Source organism: Pleurodeles waltl, chromosome 8 (assembly GCF_031143425.1).
Source record: "Pleurodeles waltl isolate 20211129_DDA chromosome 8, aPleWal1.hap1.20221129, whole genome shotgun sequence".
Taxonomy (NCBI): domain Eukaryota; kingdom Metazoa; phylum Chordata; class Amphibia; order Caudata; family Salamandridae; genus Pleurodeles; species Pleurodeles waltl.
In genome coordinates, this window is record NC_090447.1 from 1,057,015,871 (window position 1) to 1,057,041,297 (window position 25,427).

The following is a 25,427-nucleotide window of genomic DNA, read 5'->3' on the forward strand; positions in this document are numbered from 1 at the left end:
ACCTTGACGTGGAGGTGCTCTACACAAATATACCCTGAGATGCAGCACTTGAAGTAGTATTGAACACACTCCTGCCAGAAACCTGGTTCTCATCTTTAATTACAGAATATGCAGCCATAGCACTTAAAGAGAAAGTCTTACAATTTGGAGACCAACTCTATCACCATACACAAGGTACTTTTTGTGAAAACAATCCTTACACCAATAACATACTCTTATGGCATTGCTACATTGATGACATTTAAATTTCCTGGCAGGGAGATATTGATTTATTCTACACTTTCCATACATGGATTAATTCACTCAATCCATTTCTAATGTATATAAAAACATCTCTGACAAAGGTCTCTCCTTTCTTGATTTACTAATCATTAATGGGAAACTCACAAACACCACATACAAAAAGTCGACTGACTGCAACAGCTTGCTACTGTACGACAGCCACCATCCTAGAGCCTTATGGGAAATCTGCTGTATGGTCAGTTCCTGTCACTATATTGCAACTGCAGCAAGATTGCTGACTTTAACCGACAGGCACAACAATGAACTACTAACTTGGCAGCACATCACTATTCACCACATTCTATCAATGTAGCAGGGAAAAGGGCCAGGAACAACAATCTGGTGGCACAATTAAAATAAAAAGGGAAGGGCTAGAATATGGGGAGATTTAGAAAAATAAAGATGGTCCTGTGTACAGTACTCCCATCTAAATCACAACACAAAGAATACACAGTTCCACTCAGGGATAGAAGAATGAATCCCGAAATAAAGCACAGAAAGAAAGGTCCCTGTGGGTCTGATCAAGCCGGAACAAGAGCCCTCACTCACCAACTGGTGATATGCTTCATCATTGGGCTTTTGCTTCACGTCAGGCCAGTGCTGCAATGCATGACGGGCCCCTCATGAGGGCTCTTTGCCAGAGATCTTTTAGTATAGATATTTGCCGATTGGTGAATTCTGGAATGTGGGATTGGTACAAAAAATGTGCTGTTAAAAATGACTAGAGGTAGAATGGAAAGATTATTTTATTGGAAGTCAAACCTCTGTCATGATTAAAAATGATGGTGTAGGTGAAGGAATTAGATTGATGCCCAATCTACCTTAAATGAAGTATCTGATAAACACAGACCTTATAGTCTGGGAATGTGTTGAGTGCAAGTATGGAAATACCTATACTGCGTCAAACAAAAGCCAACATGTTTCTCGCTTTTAAAGTCAACAAGGATCAAAATGCGATTTATCAGGACCAATAAACCTACCTAATCCTCATATTTCATATAGCCTATAGTAGGGTATCTCACAGGAACCTAGAAAAACAAAGTAGAAAAGCATATAACACAGTACAAAGGGCAAATGTACGTGCACTGTTAGAACCCTGCAGCAGAATACAGGATTACACTATCACCTGGTCAGTCCTACAGACTGGCTCACTCAAGTTTCTCAGTCCATGATTTGCATTTAAATAAACACATAACCTAAAATATATGATCATTGTTGGACTTTTTGCCTTACGCAGGGTCATCCCCAGTCTTTTTGCCTCCTTCCTCCTGGTTTTTCTGACCTCTCGCTGTTGGCTCTAGGACTGAGCACTTTATTACGGCTGACCAGTGCTAAAGTGCAGGTGCTCTCCCATCTAAAGTTGGTATGATTGGCTTATACCTAATTGGCATATTTAATTTACCTATAAGTCCCTTGTACAGTGGTATCTCTATACCCAGGGCCTGTAAATTAAATACTACTAGTGGGCCTGCAGCGCTGATTGCGCCACCCACTGAAGTGGACTTTTAAACCTGTCTCAGGCCTGCTAGCGCAGGGCCTGTGTGTGCAGTTTTCTGCCACAGGGACCTGGCATCTAAACTTACTTGCCAGGCCCAGAACTCCCCTTTTACTACATGTAAGTCACCCCTAAGGTACGCCCTAGCTAGCCCTATGGGCAGGTTGCCATGTATGTAGAAAGGCAGGACATGTGCCATATTGTATGGCCTGTCCTAGTAGTGACAAACAGCCTAACTTGGTGTCTCACTACTGAGAGTGCTGCCTTCTCATAGGATTGCATTAGAAATGCCCTGCCTTATGTGTAAGGGGTATTGTATTATTTATGAGGGGTAGCGTAGGCATGTTTGGTATGGTTGTGATGGTGATAATAAATGCTGCTTACTGGTGTGGGTGTATTTTTTATTACTATCACAGAAATGCCACTTCTAGAAAGTGCGCATTTATCTGTGCTTATAACTCTGGTGTTTTGCAGCTTGACTCCAATCCACGTCTGAGCAGAGTGACAGTTGGGGCTTTGTGCATACTTTTCAGACAGTCTGTACACAGGGAGGGTGGAGGTGTCACAGAGGTGCATCTGCATACTGAATAGTCTTCCTGGGCTGAGAGAAGGGAGAGGCGGGGCACACCTGCATTTGTAAAGACTGTGCCCTGGCCTCACACAATAGGGTCATTAACCCCCCACTGATGTTTGGAGCCTGTGCTGAAAGGAGAGAGGGGGCACACCCAGAACCAGTTGTAACTGGCTGGAACCTCCTCTCCCTACCATGGTAAAACACTGTAAGAACTGACTATAAGTACGGGGGAATTTTCCCCACAATTTGAACACTCTAAGAAATTGAACCTGGACACAAGATGCTGCTGAATGGACTCACCAGGAAACCGCCTTGGACTGCTGCTGCTGTGCTAACCTGTGACCTGCCTGGCCACTAGGAGGAACTGCCATCATCTGCACCCCTTGTGCTGGCCTGTAGCTGGACCCACCAGCCTTGTGCTCCTTCCTGCTTCATTGTTCCCAGGGGTAGGGTGCCGTGGCCCCTGACCCCTGTAACTTTTCCCTGCACGAGGAGTGCTGCCTTGATATCCCCTTTGCGCTGAGAGAGCGCTCTTCTGTGCCCTCAGGCACTTTGAGGCACCTGTTTCATGCTGGAATCACCGCTGCAACCCGGGCTATAAGTATGGCCTTTCACTTTGAAAAGCGCTTCCTGGATGGCCTCCAGTAATCACGGTCCCCGGAGGGGCCCGTCAATGGTCTAGAGGATGTGCGTGCCACCCTCTTCTCCTGAAAAGGATGTCAGAGGCCCCCATTTTGCGCATAGGAGCGCCGGGGGCCCCATTGTTCATCTTCTAGGCACTGGAGGTGCCTTAATCAAGCCAGGTACTGTTAAAGGAACAATATATAGAACATAAGTTCTTACTAGAGACTTTGTCTGATTTATATGTTGCCTACCTGTTTTTTATGGTGTTTCATAGGCATATGCAAATGATCCTTTTATGGGCATGACTTGCTAATATGTTTCCCTAACTTGTCATATTTTTTCTAATGTTCCTACTATTGGCGTTTTATGATATTCTTATGACAAGTGTTCTAATGTGATAACATGTTTCCTGACTACTGCTTATGTTGCAGAATACTGAGTAACCTGTGTGTTATGTGTGACCACTGCTAATTTGCAGAGTAACTAATGTGTAACGTTCTGACAACTGCCAAGGTAGCAGGATAGTACTGATATGTGATGTTTGGTCTGATAATTGTGTTGTGTACAATACAGTATATTTTGATATAATCTGGTATTGTGTTTCCTTTGTGGTGGGGATATTGCGTCACATGTGTGTGTGTGTGTTGTGCAAACACTTTACACATTGCCTCCAGGTTAAGCCCGACTGCTCGTGCCAAGCTACCAAGGGGGTGAGTAGGGGTTATCTTGGACGTGTAACCCCCTTGCCCTGACTAGAGTGGGTAAGTTCTGCCTGGCTGAGGTGCATACCCTAGCCAACCAGAAACCCCATTTCTAACAATCATCCTTAACAGACCACAAAGGACACCTAGGTCTAAACAGCATTCCCCTCGGGGATCTATCCCTGTCACAGAACACTATCCATGTGGCTCCTGTGGGGTTTGTGATCTGACTGAGCCTACAAAGGAGATTGGCCTCGACCACACCCACACATGGACACAGAAAGAGTGCACTAATTGTGTGCACATGATCACTTGCACCTGCACCAAAAATATATTGGCATGACCACCAGACCTGTTAAGATGAGGATTACTAAACATTGGAGTGGTATCCAGTACAAAAAAAAATTGCCACCAAAATGGACACTCACTTTTTCGCCCACAACCACACATCGGATGATATACGCTGCAGCATCCTTGAATCACATCTTAATATGAACAAACAAAGCCTCTTGTGGAGAGAGCAAAATTGGATATTCCATTCAACAACACACAGGCAAGGCCTCAACAATGATGTTCCCTAGTGTAAACTTGAGAATTTAGGCCATGATCCCCCATAAGAGCATCCACGGTAAAATGCATTAACATCTGTACTTTGCGTAGTTTATTGGCTCACCATCATGATCCTTCCTTCAGCTATATATGCTATCTCATCATAGGCTCTTCAATCTTGTGCCCTATTCTCTTTTGCTCTTGTGTACCATTTACCTCTGGTAGGACCCATACTTTCCACCCATGTCTAGAGCACAGAGGTTCTGGCTCCACTTTTGATAATTGCTGGAATTCCAGCCAAGAAACTCCCAATATAGATATTCTGAGGCGGTACACTTGTTTGTGTGCCCCTCATTTTTTGTTGATATCCCCACATCCACACACCTCTATGAACAATTTCTATACAGGACTAACCTGTGACAATTATGTCCTATTGGCATTTATTTTTTAAATGAGGATTTGTTCAATTTTATTGGAACTCAGTTTCTTTTTATTGAAGTGATTGCCTCTATGGTGTTTGTTATAATTTGATTTCAATTATGGTTCTGGTTCATTCGTCCCCAAAGAGACCTTTCCAGTATGGCGCCTGCTGCGGCAGGGATTCCCCTTAGTTAGGGCTCTTCACCCGCTCATTTTCTGATGGGGCCCCGTGATGTATCTGGCCTTTTAGGGAGATTCAAGCAGTCTTAATCCACAGAAATCTGTGGATGCATTGGTTTTAGTACAAAGTACCCGGTGTATGTCAAAAATAATAACACAAAGGGCCATAGAGGAAGAGGAGTGTTAAAAAACAAAGTGATGCATCAGTTTTTCCAGCAGAGCAGAAGTAATGCGTTGATTCTCTACACGTGGCCTGGTGAAGCATTGATCCTTTCCATCCTGCAAGGTGATGCATCGATTTTCCATCATGCAGCCTTGGTCCTCACTGTGATGTGGGGATTAAAACAATCTTAATCCACAGAAATCTGTGGATGCATTGGTTTTAGTACAAAGTACCTAGTGTGCATCAAACATAATGATGCAGAGGGCCACAGAGGAAGAGGAGCATTGAAAAACACTGTGATGCGTCAATTTTTCCAGCAGAGCAGAAGCATTGTGTTGATTCTCTACACATGGCCTGGTGAAGCATTGATCCTTTCCATGCTGGAAGTGATGCATCGATTTTCCATCATGCAGCCTTGGTCCTCACTGCGATGCAGGGATTAATTTGATGCCTAGGGCGATGCATCGGAAATTGGATACGCTGTGTAGATGAGGTAGGCAGTGCATCGATTTTCCTACCGCAAGACAGGTGCTACATTAAATTTGGCAGGCGTTGCATCGATTTTCCTACACTCAGGGTTTTCTTGAAAAGCTGAAGTCTTTGCTGGCCCTGATACTTCAGAAATAGGAGGCAGGCTCGATTCAAGCCCTTGGAGAGCACTTTAGGAGGAAGGCAGAGTCCTTCCAGCAGAGACATGAGCAGCAGGCAGCAAGGCAACAAACATAAAAAGCAGTCCTTCAGATCAGGGCTTTTGGGCAGCAAAGCTTCCTGACAGAGTCCAGTTGTAGGTCCAGAAGTGTCTGATTTGGTGGAGTCACTGACCCATTTTATATACACAAAGGTGCCTTTGAAGTGGAAGAAACGTCAAAGAGTGGTTTTGAAGTGCATTAGTTCACCTTTCAACCCAGCCCTGTCTGCCAGGATCCTTGTGGGGGGTTGTCAATCCTTTGTGTAAGGGCAGGCCAATGGCATTTGAAGTGTAAGAGAGAGCCCCTCCACCCTTCCTGCCCAGTGAACCCATCTGTATGCAGATGAATGCAGATGTAGCTGAGTATCCTGTGTTTATGTCTGCCTGGGTGGAATGCACATGGGGAGCTGTCAACCAGCACAGACTAGATGTGGATTGGAGACAGTTTGTAAGGCACAAATGAAGTAAGTGCAGGGGAATGCCTACTTCCTAAAAAGTGCCATTTCTGAAATAGTAATGTAAAATCCAACTTCACCAATAAGTAAGATTTCTTGCTACCATTCCACCCACACCAAATATGACAAGTCTATTCCTTTCAGGTCAGATATTACCTCATAAAAGCACCTAAGGATATTTCTAATGCTGGCCTATGAGAGGAGAAGGATTCACAGTAGTGAAAAATGACTTTGGGGGTTTCACTACCAGGACATGCAAAACTTGAAAGTACATATCCTGCCTTTTACTTACATTGCACCCTGCCCTACGGGTTACCTGGGGCCTACCTTAGGGGTGACTGATATTAAAGAAAGGGAGAATTTAAGGCTTGGCAAGTACTTTTAAATGCCAAATTGAAGTGGCAGTGAAACTGCACACACAGGCCTAGCAATGGCAGACCTGAGACATGGTTAGGGGGCTACATATGTGGATACCACAATCAGTGCTGCAGGCCCACTAGTAGCATTTAATTTACAGGGCTTGGGCACATCTAGTGCACCTTACTAGGGACTCACAGGTAAATTAAATATACCAATTGGCAATGAGCCAATGTTACCATGTTTAGGGGAGAAGCACAACCACTTTAGCACTGGCCAGCAGTGGTAAAGTGCTCAGAGTCCTAAAACCACACTAAGGCTGTCAGGTCTAACAGAGTAATTGTGAAATTTCACGTTTCCTACCCAAGATGATGTCATAATTGGCACATCGAACATCAGATTTATGATCTACATCAACATTGAAGGTGATCACCCACACCTTTACCTCTTCATCCCAACTGTGAGTGATAATTATCACTGGTTCCAGCATATATACGACCTCCTCTGCTCCCTCATTACTTCCAGGGTGATAGAGAGGAGTAGGTTGCAGCTTTCCTAACATGCTGGACGCCATCAGTACTTTGAATGATTCTTGCATTATGTACCTTTGTCCACTGCTCCAGTGCTGACTGTTATTTCTCTCTACTAGTTTCACGCCACAGCTATCGTGTTCTCTGCCATCACCTAAGGGGCCATTTACTTACTCAAAATGGGTCAGCTCTACTGCTTAGGAGGGATTTTTACATTCTAGGTTAGCTACAATAGTCGTTCACCAGACTCAGTTATGTAGATAATTGGGCTTATATGTGTGTGCTCGTTATATGTCAGATATGTATCACTTGCTTGCTGACTTATCTGTTTATTTATTCATGTATGTATTTGCATGGTCACTGACAGGTGTGATTCCACCTATGGCATGCTTTTTCTACAATTGCCTACTGCTTTGCTATGTGACAACCAGGCATGACCTACTGAATACTCTCCTTGTTTTTAACTCTCACTCTCTATATGTCTCTTTTCCATTGCAGGTCATATTTAAGATATCATAAGGTATAACCTACACTTTGAGGGTAACTTTTTTTGGATTAGATAATGTTCCTAATTACCATTACTATAACCCCAATCATTGTGAGATTAGGTTACATGGTGCTGACAAAGTGCCAAGGTCTGCAGCAACTTTATATAGCACGAAGCAGGTTGACCGATGTTCTCACTTTCCTGTGAGCTGTGCCAAATCATTGTCTCCAGCACAGCCACCATTTATTTTTATTTTTAACAAGAGGTCCCACGTATTCAAACTTTCAGGGTCCCTCTTAGTCATTTCTAGGTTACACTTACACCAATCTACACACATAGCATCTTCACTTACATTTCATCATGGTGTCTTAGTTTAAAAGACCTGTGGCAAAGGGTCCTTTCAAGGGGCCAGTTGGGCATTGCAGCACCCTCTCAGTGAAAGGATGCCCAATGATGAAGCATGACACCCATCTGGACTTGTGAGGGCTCTTGCTTCTGAGCAATCAGATCCCCCTGATCCTTTTGTTCAGACTCATCCTGACCTACTGCCTGTTCTGTTTCCTTTTCTGATTCTTTTAGGAACTGTATACTCCATCTATACATGAACATTTAGGGAGCTTGGAAGGTGGACCTAGATGCACTCCCAGTCCCTCTATTATTGTGTTAATACCTCAGCACAGATACAACCTGTTAGAGTTTGCTATTGCACTAAGAGAAAGGCATTTTGTGTAATTGGATGTGCTACACCATTTGAATGTGGCACACCTAGCTGAGTCTATGCTGTGTAACAAACACAGATAGTGTGACTAATATGTTATTAGATCATGGTACTTGTTTCTAAGTCTTTATTCTCTTCGGCCAAGAACAATGAGCAGGCTTTAAGAATTGCTACTCTCTACATCAGGGTCTGCAGGTTACATACTCTAGTGCACTTGAGTTTTCTCCCTTGCATCACAATTATGCTTGTGGCACCCACAAACCTTCAACCCTGATGCCCGCTAATGCTTCAACTGATGAATCAGGAAGTCTCCATCCAATTGAGGGAATGAAGGCAACCCCCAGCACTGTTTGGCTGCGTGGTTCTCCATGTGGTTCTCTGCAGCCAGCATTCTAGATTGCATCCTGCCAGGATTTTCAGATTTGGGATTTTGTTTCAACTCCTGTGGCTTTTCTGGTCTTCCTGGTATGTTAATCCACAGTCCCCTCCTCCACTGCAAAACCTGCAGAGGCCCAAGAGAGGTACACTGGACATGTGTGGAGTGCCAAGGACCTCAACCTCATGAGTATCCCCTTTTGCCCACTTTTGCCTGATGGCAACCCCTTCACAGTGCCTTTTAAGGGCAAGTGGCAGGCACCACAACCAGTCAAACCGTAATCAGGTTCCCATTGGCAGAAAAGGAAGGAAGGACGCTGAAACCCTGCTGGATTTCTTCTTTCATCTACTAAAGCCCCCAACTTAGGTACACACATATTTTTCTTCTGATTTGTGGGTAGAGGGAATGATCTCCACAAGAGATAATTTGCTGTGTGCATCTTTTAACATTTTTGGACCAATGATTTCAATCATAATTCAACTCCCCTTCCCAGTGCTGGAAGGTAGTGTGTCACATGCATTGACTCTTGCGGAGGATAGACAGGGGAAAATATCAGCAGCCACCGTCAGTTACACTTTCAATTGCACTCAGTGATGTTGCCACTGGGCCTCCTGTCATATTGTCAAATGAGGATGTTAAAATTAAGGACTTTAGAAGAGAGCAACCTAGGTGGCCCGAAAGGGTCTGCCATAGGGACTGCTTTCAATCTGAGTCCCCTGTGTTAATTTCAGCCTATGGTGGGGGACACAGCACACACCCTACTCCTTTGGGGAGCTAAAAGAGTTTTGAGTGGGCAGCAGGGTGGTCTGGCCGTAAAGGGTTTGGTTCTGGCACCTGTGAATGTGACATCCTATGGCCTAGGGTGCAGGGTGTGATCTTATACCAGGGGTCCATTCTTAATAGGACTTAATTGGATTAAGAATGGAACCCCGGTCTGAGTATCATAGAGCCTGCTAGAGGAGGCAGTGGCCATAATATGAATTAACCTTTACAGTGCGTGCATCGGCCAATGGCCGATGCCCACAGTACCTCCCTGGTGCGTGTCACGAGCAATGGCCGACAGCAGAGAGGGGGTTAAAAAATCCTCAGATGCATCACATTTTTTATGAAAAAACTCCCAGGAGACACAGAAGATCTTCTGTTTCTCCCTTGTAATCCTACCCACCCTTTTGTGATGTCAGCGCACCATGAGGCGCACTGACGTTACTGTTTGTTTTCTCCACTGTAGCAGGAATCAGCCTTGTGGCCGCTTCCTGCTCCGGTGAGGAGAACAGCCCCAAACGGCCTTCCAGACGTTCAGGAAGGCCTTGTTTAAAAGGGGAGACTCTCCCCTTTCAAACAAGGCCTTCCTGAACTGCTGCAATAAGGGCCAGGAAACCCCACTATACATCAGGGATTTCACTTGGGGTGTCGGACCTCTTTGAAAACTGTCCATCAGCAATTTTGTGACTATCTACATAGGCTAGTGTTTTAGAGCGACAGTTTAGTAAGTAGCAGAGATGGCATCTTGTTGAATAACTGCTGCTCAAGCCCTAACTTGGGTTATAGAGGACAGCTGTGACGTAGGATCCGAGACTAAGACAGCAGATACTGAGACAGCATCTGAGGGATAGCGCAATGGCACAGACTCTGGGAGTGATTTTTCAGTCGGAGGAGTCAATTCGATAACTTCTCTTCCAGTGATTATGAGGGAGGTGATGAGGAGGGAGGTGATGAGGACAGTCCCTTCGCAAGCACAGTCTGTGCAGCAGATCAATATCGGGTTAGCCCAACTCAGAGAGCAGGTGCATGCGGCAGCAAGCACAGAGAGAGTGCTCTATTGGGAGCTCCCCAATTTAGTTCAGCCCCAAATTCCACCGCCAAAATCGTATTGTGGAGACATCAAAATTATCACAAAACAACCTGGTTTTGAAAGGCAGGCACCTGCGTTTTTGGTCCTGGGCTCGGGGGCCATGTAGGGACACCTACAAAACACAGACATTTCTAGAAACTAGACATCTGGGGATGTCCACGTAGGTGTGACTTGTGTGGATTCCCCAATGTTTTCATACACAGAATACCCTGCAAAGGTGAAATGTTGAATAAAAACTCTATTTTTTCTTGCATTTTTGTCACACAAACTACAGGAATATGCTGGGATCCACAAAATCCCTACCACCCAGTGTTTCCCCACCTGTCCTGATAAAAACACTATTCCACTTGAATGCCTGTGCCTAGTGCCTGCATCAGGATTGGATCACCCCAGGGTCAACAGTAGCCCTCATGTAAGGACCAACATTGACCGTTGTGTGATCTATTCCTGACACGGGCACTAACCCTACCCACACAAGTGAGGTATCATTTTTATCAGGAGACTTGGGGAAATGCTGGGTGGAAATAAATCTGTGGCTCCTCTCAGATTCCAGAACTTTCTGTCATCAAAATGTGAGGAAAAAGTGTTTTTTTTGGCCAGATTTTGATTTTTGCAAAGGATTCTGGGTAACAGAACCTGGTCAGAGCCTCACAAGTCACCCCATCTTGGATTCCTCTAGGTGTCTAGTTTTCAAAAGTGCACAGGTTTGGTAGGTTCTCCTAGGTGCCGGCGGAGCTAGAGATCAAAATCCACAGCTAGGCACGTTCCAAAAAAACCGTCAGTTTTCAATGTAAAAATGTGATGTGTCCATGTTGCATTTCCTATCGCAGGCATTAGGCCTGCCTACGCAAGTGAGGTACCATTTTTATCGGGAGAGTTGGGGGAACACAGAATAGCAGAACAAGTGTTATTGCCCCTTGTCTTACTCTACATTTTTTCCTTCCAAATCTAAGACAGTGTGTAAAAAAGACATCTATTTAAGAAATAACCTGTAATTCACATGCTAGTATGGGCACCCCGGAGTTCAGATATGTGCAAATAACCACTGATTATCAACAGCTTATCTTGTGCTCATTTTGGAAATAAAAAGGTTTTCTTGATACCTATTTTTCACTATTTATATTTCAGCAAATGAAAACCTTGTAGGATCTACACAATGACCCTTTCTGGTTTCAGAATTTTGTCTACTTTTCCGAAATGTTTAGCTTTCCAGGATCCAGCATTGCTTTCACACCCATTCTGTCACTAACTGAAAGGAGGTTGAAAGCACAATAATTAGTAAAAATGCAGTATGTCCCTGTAAAATGTCAAAATTGTGTTAAAAAATGTGGCGTTCTGATTCAAGTCTGCCTGTTCCTGAAAGCTGGGAAGATGGTGATTTTAGCACCGCAAACCCTTTGTTGATGCGATTTTCAGGGAAAACACCACAAGCCTTCTTCTGCAACCCTTTTTTCCCATTTTTTTTAAAACAATGAACTTTTTGCCGTATTTTAGCTAATTTCTTGGTCTCCTCCCGGGGAAACCACAAACTCTGGGTACCTTTAGAATCCCTAGGATGTTGGAAAAAAGGATGCCAATTTGGCGTGGATAGCTTATGTGGAAAAAACTTTATGAAGGCCTAAGCGTGAACTACCCCAAATGGCTAAAAAAGGGCTCAGCACTGGGGGGCGGGGGTTGGGGGAGGAAAGCCAGCAGTTAAGGTGTTGAGGGAGATCTTGTGATTAATTGGTGTGGCCTGGGGAACCTAAGAAATATTATCCCAATATGGTTATATTTTATTTGAATTTGAATCAGCACATCCAAGTAATAGATGATTAAAACACAAATGAAGCCTAGGGGACAAAAACATGCAGGTGCTCCAGGCTCCATGCCTGTAGAGCACTTAGGGGCCTGTGAAGCGAACAACAATGAGCAAGGTGTTGCTGTCAATCCTCCCACGGCTGGTAAGGGGCAAGAATAGAAACAAGAATTCACAACATTCCATTGTGTCATGCTTTGGGTTGCAGAACCTTGCAAACCCTATGCTAACACCACTTGACCCACCATCTGTAATTAATTAAACAAGTCCTCCTTAAACTGAACATCAAATTACTGTCATAGCACAAATAAACATCACCCCACATTTATAGTTATAACCTGGCCTCTTTGACGATTCATATGTTGAATCTGTATATGGCAGAGAGGAATTGTTAGGAGGAAACTCTACCCCATTTCAGATATTAATGCAAAGGACATAATGGGCAACTCACTAGATGACCTGAATTTAAGGAATGTTGGATTACTTCAAATAAAGAGTCATCAGAAGGTCGCCTACCAACTTTCCAGCAGCAGCTACAACAAGAGAAGACCGTCTCAGGCAGATTGTCAGGTTCATAGAAAGGTATTTATGCTATTACCAGGGTTATAATATTAAAACAGCACCTTTCAAACTCAATGGAAACTGAAGAGGATGACTGAAGGTGATAACCTGGTCCCCTGGACCTATCTAGTCTTAGTTGCTATGAGTTCTCTTAGCAATAATTTAACTAATTTGATAAATACTCTGGTTGAACAGTCCATCAAAATGGCCAATCAAACCATTTTACTAAAGGCACAAGTGGTGCAATGCTGGGTTGTAGCAGTTTTGTGGTTTCATGTGGCTCCCGGACATTTCAACACAGAAATTTAAGGAAAATGTGTGATTTCAGGCAACATATCAGGTTTGTATGGGACTGTGGGTAAGAAAACCTCATGGGATTCAGACAAGGCACAATACCCTTGGGTGGTGGCCAAGCATGACCCCAAATCACACAGCAACCCCTATTGCTGATCTCTCCACGTAGCAGTTTAGAGCTTTTTGTGTCAGTGTGTCACAACCCACCCACACAACTCAGGTTTCATTTTTATTGGGAGACTTGAGGGAATACTGTGGGGTAGGACATGTGTGGCTCCTCACAGAGTTCAGAAGTTTTCCTTACAGAAATGTGAGGTAAATTTGTGTTTTTAGTCAGCATTTGAGGTTTGCATGGCATTATGGGTAAGAAAATGGTGTGGGATGCATGCAAAGCACACCACCCTGGACTCCCTAAATGTCTAGTTTCCAGACCTGTCTGGGTCTGGTGGGTTTTTCGAGGTGGCATCCTACCCGAGCACAAAAAGAGCAGCTGTTCACCATTGTAAGTGGGATGATACTGAGAGTTAGCCAAACTCTCCTAGCCCATTTGTAAAATCAACACTCAAAAGAATTAAATGTCTGCTTACTTGCCATTCGGATGGGATGTTTTAGTCCACGGCGGCAGAAAGATTGTTAAAGTATTAGAGGTGACAGTGGGGCCTTATGTTAGGATGTGAAAGACCAACCCCATTATTTTATTAAAAATGTATATTGCTGCAATAAAGTGGCCTCTCTGCTCCTTTGGTGGCAGGGCTAACTATCCCATTTGCCCTCTGGGGGCAGAAATACTATAGCCTCATTTACCTGGGGGAAAACGACCAGGCCCATGCTGGGCAGACCTGACTTCTATATTAAAAACAAAATATTACCTGCATTTATTGTGCTTTCCCAGGGGTGGGGGAAGGGGGCAGATCAGGCCGAATCTAGCTTTGGGGGAATAAAGACTGTTGCCTCCTTCAATTGGGTTGTGGGTATAACAATCCACATAGGGCGCAGCCTCCACCCCTCTACATTTAAAAAACAAATATTCCATGGCTTTCTTCTCCCCTGGGGACAGAATGGGGGTGTTTACCCCCATCTGCCCCCTGGGCAGGTAAAAATAATGTGTCCACATTGTTTTGGTGTGGGGACATAGCCATGCCAATAATGGGCAGCCCCACCCATCTTTTTTCAAAAAATCACTCTGGTATTCAATTTGCTTCCTTCCCCCGTGGTGATGCAGATAAGGGGTAAAAAAAAACATCTGCCCACCATGGGGGCAAAAAGAACGTGTTCCCATTTATGTGGTGTGGGGGTATTGCCATGCCCATGGTGGGCAGCCCCCACCCCTGTTTGTGTAAGTAATTCCCTGGTGTCTAAGGGCTTTCTACCCATGGGAGGGCAGACCAGAACAACCACCATCTGACCGCCAAGGGGCAGAAAGACTGTTTGCCCACTTTTTGGGGTATTGCTATGCCCATTCTGGGAAGCCCCCACCCCATATATGTAATTACACTTAAATAAACCCTGGTGTCTAGTGGGCTTGGGAGTTACTACCCCCATCTCCCCCCCACCGGGAGGGCAGATAGACTGAATTACAAAATAGCTGGGGGCAACAATCCCTTGCCCAAGGTGCCGCTCCCCTATCCCTGGTGGCTAGTTGGTGTATCTCTGCTTGAGGATCTTTTTTTGTGGCAATCATCAAGCAAGGATCCACTGGACAGGGATACCTTTGAAAAGGGAAGATTCTCCCCTTTTTAACAATACCCCTCATGTTAGAACCACCGCCTGGGCGGCTGACATAGCCTCCCAAGCGCTGATTCAATGAAAGTACAACAAGCCCATTGGCTCATTTTACTTTCACTTTTACTACAGTTACATCAGTGTGCCCTGCACACTGATCATCACAGTAGTTAGAAAGGAAATGAATCAGACTGCTTGGGAAACTCTTCCCAAGCAGTCTGATAAAAAAAAAAATGATTCCCTCTGGAGCTGAGCTCCAGGGGGGCCTTTAGGTGCCTTTCATGGGAAAGTAGTGTGATTGTCGGCCATTGGTCAACATCCGTACTTATAGCGTTAAGGTCCATTGGTTGAGGTAATAAAAAAGCAAATCAAAACATTGTTTTTTTAAGATATAGATTGCATCCTTAATAAGGGCCATTTACAATTAATTTTGAAAACCACATGCAAACTTGATAGTTGTCTACAAATAAACATATCTCTGCGGGCACCCCTCAGTGTATACCTATGAGGCAGTCAGACCACACAAATGAATGCATGAAGAGATTCTCTGTAAAAGCTAAGTGAATCTAGATAAAGGGAGGAAAGAACGGAAAGTGGAAAAAAGCCACAAAAAGAGACAAAGGGAAAGGAAGAAAGAGAGAAAAAATAAAAAAGAAATAGAGAAACAAAGAAGAAAAAACAAGGAGAAAACAAAGAAAGGTGAATCGGGGAAGTAAAAGAAGGATGGAGGAAGGTGCAGGAAAGGAAGGAAGAAGAAAGAAAAAGGAAAGAAAGAGAGAGGAGAGAAGAAAGGAAAGGAAAGAAATGAAGGAAGGAAGGATGGAAGAAAGGAAGAGAGGAAGAAAGAAGTAATGAATGGAAGTGAAAAAGAAGAAAGAAAGAAATATGAAGGAGAGGAAGAAACAAAATAAAGATGGTGAAAAAAAAAAAAGTAAAGAAGAAAGGGAGGAAGAATATAATGTGATCAAAAAAGAAAGGAAAAGGATTACATAAAATAAAGGGAAAAGCAAAGCAGAAAAAAAGGAATTAGGAAGCGAGACAGACAAGAAAGAAGCAGAATATAGAAACACATGAACAGAGAAACTGAAAGCAGTGGAATTTTACGTAAAGGAACAAAAAGCATAAAAAGGAAGAAAGGAAGTAAGAATGACAGAAACATTTGTAAAAATGAAAATGGGTTTATAAGAAAGGAAAATTATGAAAGAATCAGTAAAAAGGAGGGAAAAAGAAAGAAAAAACAGAAAAAGAAGATAAGTACAGCAGAAAAAAATACGAAAAAATAAATAGAACCAATGAAAGGTGTAGAAAAAAATATCAAGGCATGCGCAAGAGAAAAGTAAAAGTAAAAAGAAATAAAGAAATAAAAAATAGGAAGAAACAGAAAGAGGTTGAGAATAAAAAATCCTAAATGAGAGAAGGAGAGTAAAAAAGGGGAAGAAGAAAGAAGTAAAGAAAGAAAACTAGCAAAAAGAGAAGAAAAAAAAGAGAAGAGAACAATAAAGGGACAAGACAAAAAGAAAGAAGGAAAGAAGTAGAGAGCAAAACACATATGAAGAAAATGAGAAAAAGGAGAGACCAAAAGAAATGGAAGAAAAAATTAATCAAGATGGAAATAAAGGCAAGTGAGAACCCCTCCCCCCGATCCCCTCAACGGCGAGGATGCACTGGTTCTGATCCATGCAAGGGCAACGATGTGCCAATTCTGATGAAGATGCATGGGTTGCAGCACTTGCAGCGCTTTATATCCACTTTCAAGGGCCCAGGACTAGGTTGGCACCACTTGTAGCAAGCACAGTCCAGGTGCTGTAGGTGCTGATGAGTCAACTTCATTTGTGTCCCTGACACTTCAGAACAAGAGTCAAGCCACCAAGCCCTTGGAGTCTCCCTAGGTTAAAGTGAGATGGGTCCAGTCCTTCCTCAGAAGGGCAGAGGGCATCAAGCAGCAAGGCAGCTCAGCAGAAAAGCAATTCTTACAGAGCAGCAGTCCAGAGTGGCTGTCTTTGCAGCAGTACAGCAGTACTTCATCCTGACAGAGTTCTTCACAGGTGGGTCAGCTGTGTATTGAGTTGGTAGGGTCAGAGATCCAGTACTTATATCCAACTGTGCATTTGAAGAGGGAATACTTCAAAGACGGGTCTTTTAAGGGCATAGAGGTCCTTTCTTCCTTCCCTGGCTCAAGACTCATTTCAGGGGGCTGTGCAGCCTTTTGTGTTGGAGCAGGACACTGCCTTTCCAGGTCTAAATGTCAGTTCCTTTCTCTCATCCTGCCCATGGTGGCCTATCAGGATGTTGATGGCCCATCAGTCACAACTAGGCTCCCTTTGTGTGTGGGTGTCTAGAGGGAACACACAAAGTCCAGCTGTCACTTATTTCAGACGTGTATTGTAGACAGGCGGCAGGCACACAGGGCTGAAAGCATGAAAGTAGCAAATTTTTAAAAATGGCATTTTTAAAATTGTAACAATAAATCCGACTTTGTCATCAAAAAGGAATTCTTATTACAATTCCTTGATACTAAACATGATACATCTATTCCTTCTAAATAAGTAATAAAGCCCACAAAAACAAATCCAGCAAAAAGTAGAGGAAAAAGGGCAAACTGTTTGGGGGCGATCCTGCAGAAAGGACCATTTCAACAGTCATCTTCCCAAATTACACCCATTTACTCATTGCAGAAGGCCTGTTGTTAAGTACTGTGGTAAATTACTGTGGTAATTACTGCTGGTAAATACTGTGGGGTAGGACACGTATGGCTCCTCACAGAGTCCAGAAGTTTTCCTTACAGAAATGTGACGTAAATTTGTGTTTTTAGTCAGCATTTGAGGTTTGCATGGCATTATGGGTAAGAAAATGGTGTGGGATGCATGCAAAGCACACCACCCTGGACTCCCTAAATGTCTAGTTTCCAGGCCTGTCTGGGTCTGGTGGGTTTTTCGAGGAGGCATCCTACCCGAGCACAAAAAGAGCAGCTGTTCACCATTGTAAGTGGGATGATACTGGGAGTTAGCCAAACTCTCCTAGCCCATTTGTAAAATCAACACTCAAAAGAATTAAATGTCTGCTTGCTTGCCATTCGGATGGGATGTTTTAGTCCACGGCGGCAGATAGATTGTTAAGGTATTAGAGGTGACAGTGGGGCCTTATATTAGGATCTGAAATACCAACCCCATTATTTTATTAAAAATGAATATTGCTGCAATAAAGTGGCCTCTCTGCTACTTTGGTGACAGGGCTAACTATCCCATTTGCCCTCTGGGGGCAGAAATACTATAGCCTCATTTACCTGGGGGAAAACGACCAGGCCCATGCTGGGCAGACCTGACTTCTATATTAAAAACAAAATATTACCTGCATTTATTGTGCTTTCCCACGGGTGGGGGAAGGGGGCAGATCAGGCCGAATCTAGCTTCGGGGGAATAAAGACTGTTGTCTCCTTCAATTGGGTTGTGGGTATAACAATCCACATAGGGCGCAGCCTCCACCCCTCTACATTTAAAAAACAAATATTCCATGGCTTTCTTCTCCCCTGGGGACAGAATGGGGGTGTTTACTCCCATCTGCCCCCTGGGCAGGTAGAAATAATGTGTCCACATTGTTTTGGTGTGGGGACATAGCCATGCCAATAATGGGCAGCCCCACCAATCTTTTTTCAAAAAATCACTCTGGTATTCAATTTGCTTCCTTCCCCCGTGGTGATGCAGATAAGGGGTAAAAAAAAACATCTGCCCACCATGGGGGCAAAAAGAACGTGTTCCTATTTATGTGGTGTGAGGGTATTGCCATGCCCATGGTGGGCAGCCCCCACCCCTGTTTGTGTAAGTAATTCCCTGGTGTCTAAGGGCTTTCTACCCATGGGAGGGCAGACCAGAACAACCACCATCTGACCGCCAAGGGGCAGAAACACTGTTTGCCCACTTTTTGGGGTATTGCTATGCCCATTCTGGGAAGCCCCCACCCCCTATATGTAATTACACTAAATAATCCCTGGTGTCTAGAGGGCTTGGGAGTTAATACCCCCATCTCCCCTCCACCGGGAGGGCAGATAGACTGAATTACAAAATAGCTGGGGGCAACAATCCCTTGCCCAAGGTGCCGCTCCCCTATCCCTGGTGGCTAGTTGGTGTATCTCTGCTTGAGGATCTTTTTTTGTGGCAATCATCAAGCAAGGATCCACTGGACAGGGATACCTTTGAAAAGGGAAGATTCTCCCCTTTTTAACAATACTCCTCATGTTAGAACCACTGCCTGGGCGGCTGACATAGCCTCCTAAGCGCTGATTCAGTGAAAGTACAACAAGCCCATTGGCTCATTTTACTTTCACTTTTACTACAGTTACATCAGTGTGCCCTGCACACTGATCATCACAGTAGTTAAAAAGGAAATGAATCAGACTGCTTGGGAAACTCTTCCCAAGCAGTCCGATTAAAAAAAAAGGACTCCCTCTGGAGCTGAGCTCCAGGGGGGCCTTTAGGTGCCTTTCATGGGAAAGTAGTGTGATTGTCGGCCATTGGCCAACATTCGCACTTATAGCGTTAAGGTCCATTGGTTGAGGTAATAAAAAAGCAAATCAAAACATTGTTTTTTTAAGATATAGATTGCATCCTTAATAAGGGCCATTTACAATTAATTTTGAAAACCACATGCAAACTTGATAGTCGTCTACAAATAAACATATCTCTGCGGGCACCCCTCAGTGTATACCTATGAGGCAGTCAGACCACAGAAATGAATGCATGAAGAGATTCTCTGTAAAAGCTAAGTGAATCTAGATAAAGGGAGGAAAGAACGGAAAGTGGAAAAAAGCCAAAAAAAGAGACAAAGGGAAAGGAAGAAAGAGATAAAAAAAAAAAGAAATAGAGAAACAAAGAAGAAAAAACAAGGAGAAAACAAAGAAAAGTGAATCGGGGAAGAAAAAGAAGGATGGAGGAAGGTGAAGGAAAGGAAGGAAGAAGAAAGAAAAAGGAAAGAAAGAGAGAGGAGAGAAGAAAGGAAAGGAAAGGAAAGAAATGAAGGTAGGAAGGATGGAAGAAAGGAAGAGAGGAAGAAAGAAGGAATGAATGGAAGTGAAAAAGAAGAATGAAAGAAAGATGAAGGAGAGGAAGAAACAAAATAAAGATGGTGAAAAATAAAAAAAAGTAAAGAAGAAAGGGAGGAAGAATATAATGTGATCAAAAAAGAAAGGAAAAGAATTACATAAAATAAAGGGAAAAGCAAAGCAGAAAAAAAGGAATTAGGAAGCGAGACAGACAAGAAAGAAGTAGAATATAGAAACACATGCACAGAGAAACTGAAAGCAGTGGAATTTTATGTAAAAGAACGAAAAGCATAAAAAGGAAGAAAGGAAGTAAGAATGACAGAAACATTTGTAAAAATGAAAATGGGTTTATAGGAAAGGAAAATTATGAAAGAATCAGTAAAAAGGAGGGAAAAAGAAAGAAAAAACAGAAAAAGAAGATCAGTACAGCAGAAAAAAATACGAAAAAATAAATAGAACCAATGAAAGGTGTAGAAAAAAATATGAAGGCATGCGCAAGAGGAAAGTAAAAGTAAAAAGAAATAAAGAAATAAAAAATAGGAAGAAACAGAAAGAGGTTGAGAATAAAAAATCCTAAATGAGAGAAGGAGAGAAAAAAAGGGGAAGAAGAAAGAAGAAAAGAAAGAAAACTAGCAAAAAGAGAAGAAAAAAAGAGAAGAGAACAATAAAGGGACAAGACAAAAAGAAAGAAGGAAAGAACTAGAGAGCAAAACACATATGAAGAAAATGAGAAAAAGGAGCGACCAAAAGAAATGGAAGAAAAAATTAATCAAGATGGAAATAAAGGCAAGTGAGAACCCCTCCCCCCGATCCCCTCAACGGCGAGGATGCACTGGTTCTGATCCATGCAAGGGCAACGATGTGCCAATTCTGATGAAGATGCATGGGTTGCAGCACTTGCAGCGCTTTATATCCACTTTCAAGGGCCCAGGACTAGGTTGGCACCACTTGCAGCAAGCACAGTCCAGGTGCTGTAGGTGCTGATGAGTCAACTTCATTTTTGTCCCTGACACTTCAGAACAAGAGTCAAGCCACCAAGCCCTTGGAGTCTCCCTAGGTTAAAGTGAGATGGGTCCAGTCCTTCCTCAGCAGGGCAGAGGGCATCAAACAGCAAGGAAGCTCAGCAGAAAAGCAATTCTTACAGAGCAGCAGTCCAGAGTGGCTGTCTTTGCAGCAGTACAGCAGTACTTCATCCTGACAGAGCTCTTCACAGGTGGGTCAGCTGTGTATTGAGTTGGTAGAGTCAGAGATCCAGTACTTATATCCAACTATGCATTTGAAGAGGGGAATACTTCAAAGACGGGTCTTTTAAGGGCATAGAGGTCCTTTCTTCCTTCCCTGGCTCAAGACTCATTTCAGGGGGCTGTGCAGCATTTTGTGTTGGAGCAGGACACTGCCTTTCCAGGTCTAAATGTCAGTTCCTTCCTCTCATCCTGCCCATGGTGGCCTATCAGGATGTTGATGGCCCATCGGTCACAACTAGGCTCCCTTTGTGTGTGGGTGTCTAGAGGGAACACACAAAGTCCAGCTGTCACTTATTTCAGACGTGTAGTGTAGACAGGCGGCAGGCACACAGGGCTGAAAGCATGAAAGTAGCAACTTTTTAAAAATGGCATTCTTAAAATTGTAACAATAAATCTGACTTTGTCATCAAAAAGGAATTCTTATTACAATTCCTTGAAACTAAACATGATACATCTATTCCTTCTAAATAAGTAATAATGCCCACAAAAACAAATCCAGCAAAAAGTAGAGGGAAAAGGGCAAATTGTTTGGGGGCGATCCTGCAGAAAGGACCATTTCAACAGTCATCTTCCCAAATTACGCCCATTTACTCATTGCAGAAGGCCTGTTGGTAAGTACTGTGGTAAATTACTGTGGTAATTACTGCTGGTAAATACTGCGGGGTAGGACACGTATGGCTCCTCACAGAGTCCAGAAGTTTTCCTTACAGAAATGTGACGTAAATTTGTGTTTTTAGTCAACATTTGAGGTTTGCATGGCATTATGGGTAAGAAAATGGTGTTGGATGCAAGCAAAGCACACCACCCTGGACTCCCTAAATGTCTAGTTTCCAGGCCTGTCTGGGTCTGGTGGGTTTTTCGAGGTGGCATCCTACCCGAGCACAAAAAGAGCAGCTGTTCACCATTGTAAGTGGGATGATACTGGGAGTTAGCCAAACTCTCCTAGCCCATTTGTAAAATCAACACTCAAAAGAATTAAATGTCTGCTTGCTTGCCATTCGGATGGGATGTTTTAGTCCACGGCGGCAGATAGATTGTTAAGGTATTAGAGGTGACAGTGGGGCCTTATGTTAGGCTGTGAAAGACAAACCCCATTATTTTATTAAAAATGTATATTGCTGCAATAAAGTGGCCTCTCTGCTCCTTTGGTGACAGGGCTAACTTTCCCATTTGCCCTCTGGGGGCAGAAATACTATAGCCTCATTTACCTGGGGGAAAACGACCAGGCCCATGCTGAGCAGACCTGACTTCTATATTAAAAACAAAATATTACCTGCATTTATTGTGCTTTCCCACGAGTGGGGGAAGGGGGCAGATCAGGCCGAATCTAGCCTTGGGGGAATAAAGACTGTTGCCTCCTTCAATTGGGTTGTGGGTATAACAATCCACATAGGGCGCAGCCTCCACCCCTCTACATTTAAAAAACAAATATTCCATGGCTTTCTTCTCCCCTGGGGACAGAATGGGGGTGTTTACCCCCATCTGCCCCCTGGGCAGGTAGAAATAATGTGTCCTCATTGTTTTGGTGTGGGGACATAGCCATGCCAATAATGGGCAGCCCCACCCATCTTTTTTCAAAAAATCACTCTGGTATTCAATTTGCTTCCTTCCCCGTGGTGATGCAGATAAGGGGTAAAAAAAACCATCTGCCCACCATGGGGGCAAAAAGAACGTGTTCCCATTTATGTGGTGTGGGGGTATTGCCATGCCCATGGTGGGCAGCCCCCACCCCTGTTTGTGTAAGTAATTCCCTGGTGTCTAAGGGCTTTCTACCCATGGGAGGACAGACCAGAACAACCACCATCTGACCCCCAAGGGGCAGAAAGACTGTTTGCCCACTTTTTGGGGTATTGCTATGCCCATTCTGGGAAGCCCCTACCCCCTATATGTAATTACACTAAATAATCCCTGGTGTCTAGAGGGCTTGGGAGTTAATACCCCCATCTCCCCCCCACCGGGAGGGCAGATAGACTGAATTACAAAATAGCTGGGGGCAACAATCCCTTGCCCAAGGTGCCGCTCCCCTATCCCTGGTGGCTAGTTGGTGTATCTCTGCTTGAGGATCTTTTTTTGTGGCAATCATCAAGCAAGGATCCACTGGACAGGGATACCTTTGAAAAGGGAAGATTCTCCCCTTTTTAACAATACTCCTCATGTTAGAACCACTGCCTGGGCGGCTGACATAGCCTCCTAAGCGCTGATTCAGTGAAAGTACAACAAGCCCATTGGCTCATTTTACTTTCACTTTTACTACAGTTACATCAGTGTGCCCTGCACACTGATCATCACAGTAGTTAAAAAGGAAATGAATCAGACTGCTTGGGAAACTCTTCCCAAGCAGTCTGATTAAAAAAAAAGGACTCCCTCTGGAGCTGAGCTCCAGGGGGGCCTTTAGGTGCCTTTCATGGGAAAGTAGTGTGATTGTCGGCCATTGGCCAACATTCGCACTTATAGCGTTAAGGTCCATTGGTTGAGGTAATAAAAATGCAAATCAAAACATTGTTTTTTTAAGATATAGATTGCATCCTTAATAAGGGCCATTTACAAGTAATTTTGAAAACCACATGCAAACTTGATAGTTGTCTACAAATAAACATATCTCTGCGGGCACCCCTCAGTGTATACCTATGAGGCAGTCAGACCACAGAAATGAATGCATGAAGAGATTCTCTGTAAAAGCTAAGTGAATATAGATAAAGGGAGGAAAGAACGGAAAGTGGAAAAAAGCCAAAAAAGAGACAAAGGGAAAGGAAGAAAGAGAGAAAAAATAAAAAAGAAATAGAGAAACAAAGAAGAAAAAACAAGGAGAAAACAAAGAAAGGTGAATCGGGGAAGAAAAAGAAGGATGGAGGAAGGTGAAGGAAAGGAAGGAAGAAGAAAGAAAAAGGAAAGAAAGAGAGAGGAGAGAAGAAAGGAAAGGAAAGAAATGAAGGAAGGAAGGATGGAAGAAAGGAAGAGAGGAAGAAAGAAGGAATGAATGGAAGTGAAAAAGAAGAAAGAAAGAAAGAAAGATGAAGGAGAGGAAGAAACAAAATAAAGATGGTGAAAAATAAAAAAAAGTAAAGAAGAAAGGGAGGAAGAATGTAATGTGATCAAAAAAGAAAGGAAAAGAATTACATAAAATAAAGGGAAAAGCAAAGCAGAAAAAAAGGAATTAGGAAGCGAGACAGACAAGAAAGAATTGGAATATAGAAACACATGCACAGAGAAACTGAAAGCAGTGGAATTTTATGTAAAAGAACGAAAAGTATAAAAAGGAAAAAAGGAAGTAAGAATGACAGAAACATTTGTAAAAATGAAAATGGGTTTATAGGAAAGGAAAATTATGAAAGAATCAGTAAAAAGGATGGAAAAAGAAAGAAAAAACAGAAAAAGAAGATCAGTACAGCAGAAAAAAATACGAAAAAATAAATAGAACCAATGAAAGGTGTAGAAAAAAATATGAAGGCATGCGCAAGAGAAAAGTAAAAGTAAAAAGAAATAAAGAAATAAAAAATAGGAAGAAACAGAAAGAGGTTGAGAATAAAAAATCCTAAATGAGAGAAGGAGAGAAAAAAAGGTGAAGAAGAAAGAAGTAAAGAAAGAAAACTAGCAAAAAGAGAAGAAAAAAAAGAGAAGAGAACAATAAAGGGACAAGACAAAAAGAAAGAAGGAAAGAAGTAGAGAGCAAAACACATATGAAGAAAATGAGAAAAAGGAGAGACCAAAAGAAATGGAAGAAAAAATTAATCAAGATGGAAATAAAGGCAAGTGAGAACCCCTCCCCCCGATCCCCTGAACGGCGAGGATGCACTGGTTCTGATCCATGCAAGGGCAACGATGTGCCAATTCTGATGAAGATGCATGGGTTGCAGCACTTGCAGCGCTTTATATCCACTTTCAAGGGCCCAGGACTAGGTTGGCACCACTTGCAGCAAGCACAATCCAGGTGCTGTTGGTGCTGATGAGTCAACTTCATTTGTGTCCCTGACACTTCAGAACAAGAGTCAAGCCACCAAGCCCTTGGAGTCTCCCTAGGTTAAAGTGAGATGGGTCCAGTCCTTCCTCAGCAGGGCAGAGGGCATCAAGCAGCAAGGCAGCTCAGCAGAAAAGCAATTCTTACAGAGCAGCAGTCCAGAGTGGCTGTCTTTGCAGCAGTACAGCAGTACTTCATCCTGACAGAGTTCTTCACAGGTGGGTCAGCTGTGTATTGAGTTGGTAGGGTCAGAGATCCAGTACTTATATCCAACTGTGCATTTGAAGAGGGGAATACTTCAAAGACGGGTCTTTTAAGGGCATAGAGGTCCTTTCTTCCTTCCCTGGCTCAAGACTCATTTCAGGAG